Source organism: Olea europaea, unplaced genomic scaffold (genome assembly GCF_002742605.1).
Source record: "Olea europaea var. sylvestris unplaced genomic scaffold, O_europaea_v1 scaffold476, whole genome shotgun sequence".
In the NCBI taxonomy this organism is placed as follows: Eukaryota; Viridiplantae; Streptophyta; class Magnoliopsida; order Lamiales; family Oleaceae; genus Olea; species Olea europaea.
The window spans coordinates 511,490-513,737 of NW_019263072.1; positions in this window are offsets into that span (position 1 = coordinate 511,490).

Here is a 2,248-nt window from a genome sequence, read left to right on the forward strand (position 1 = left end):
AAAATTTTTTTTTTTTTTTTTTTTTTTTTGGACAAAACTAATGGGGTTTGAAAGCAACTATGAGTCCTCTGTTAGTTGATTTTAGAATCAAGTCAATCGAAGGTCGGTAAGGTAAGTTATGCCATTTTTCGTGGGCTATGTACAATGTACCTGAGAACGGTATTTTTTTACATGTTTCAGTGTCCATTTGAGTGCCTAAATGATATTAGAAAATTCTGAAATTTTATTATGTTGTACTTGAATGAGTTTTAAAAAATAGTGTAAAAATTTCATAAAATTATGAATCCGAAAAATGGTCCAACTAAGCTTGATATTTGGGTAGCGTGTTGCTGAATTTAACTCCGTTAATGTATGCTAGCATGCATTTCAATCCTCCGTTTTAGTTTCATTATTTAACAAATTAAAGTTATTTACCTTAAATCATTTGTTTCCAATAATTTTTTACAACTTGTAATAGAACGTAATGATAAGCTACAAAGTGAAAAGGAAATTAAGAAAATTTTTAATTTAACTAGAATTTTTGAAAGAAGAAAAGCACGTTGTTATTTTAGTCAAATTCCAAAATTATGGTCATTATTCATCAATTTCCAACTGTTCATGCTATTGATTTTGGGGTGCTGCTATCCTAGTGGCTTTTGGTGCAATTGGTTACTCAATTTACCTCTCAAATTCAAATAAATCCTGCTCAATTAAATCAAATGATCATATCTCTATGTGAATCTGAACAAGCCATAATTAAACACATTCAGTTTTTTAGAATCTATATAACGATTGCAATGATCATAAAAACGTATCCTCGAGTTCTTATTCAAATTATCAAATTTTATTATGTGGTCTAATATATACTTATCTCTCAATTTATTATAAATCCCAATTTTTTTATTAGTGAATAAGTAATTCAAAGAATTAAAAAAATCATATATAAAATCAACACATAAAAGTTAAATTACTAAAATCTTGAAATTTGAAATAAAATGTCATAGATAGTTACATTGTTTGCCTAACTAATGATTTAGTTACTAATAATAATAATAATAATAATAATAATAATAATAAAGGAATAGAGTTCATCATCAAATTTTGAATTCTTGATTAAGGAAAGAATTGGATCTTGCACCAAAAATCATTTTCAATATCAAAATCTTGCAAACTCTAGTTTTTAGCTCTTTGATCTTAAAGTTCTATATATTTTTCTTTCTAAAATTGTATGTCCATAAATATAAAATAATATAAAGTCGAAATCTCCTATCTAAAAAGTCCAAATATATTTTCAAAGTAGAATTTGAGTCAAATTATAAAACAAGCAAAATTTTAAAATATTTGCAATGTGTGTCCTTAACTTCCAATATTTGCAATGTGTGTCGTAACTTCCAAACTTCTTGCATTGGTCCCCAATTCCAATCTCTTGTTCATTCCAATTCCCAAATGATTGCAATTGAAGTCCTTACAACTCCAAGACTTGATTATGTTTATCCCCATTTCCTCAATTTGCATAGCTTTGGTCCAATTTCATTGTCCAATCCAAATTTCCTCCTAATTCAATCATAAAATAAGCAAAAATAACTATCTAAATAATGTGAGAACTCTTAGATGTCCACCATTGGGCCTTAGATATGTGTATAAACACATTTATCAGCCATTAATATAGACGTTAAAATTACAAGTAATTTTCGAGTGATTTAAAGTTTCAAGTTAAAATGTATAATAGTTTAGTGCTCCAATTTTAAGTTACATTTATGTGCAATTTTAGCGTCCATAATTATATATTTTTTATTATATAGAGATCCAAATTCATATATTTAAATGAGTTGGATATTCAAAACCTCAATTTTGAATTTTGAAAACGCAAAATGAAAATAATTGAAAAATTAAATAATTTAACCCTAATTTTACGTCAAAAAGCAACAATGTGTGTGATTCCACGTGTCCTTCCTTTTTGGTTGAGTATTGATGGCAAATCAGCTATCATTTTCACCCAACCAATTCATTTACCTTTGTACAGTTTCATATCACTCTTAAATCATGTTTCGAAAGTCTAACTTAACCAATGGATGTGTAACTTATTAATAGTTGGGCAAAAATCTACCTAACCCAATTAAATTGACCAATCGACCAACCTTACCCAAACCGATCGGTTTGGGTCGACTTTGTTTTTTTTTTTTTATTATACGGGAAAACCCTCAGCCTTAGCCCCTTCAGGTGCATATTGGGTGAAGCCTCGAACTGATGTAATAACCTGCAAATCACG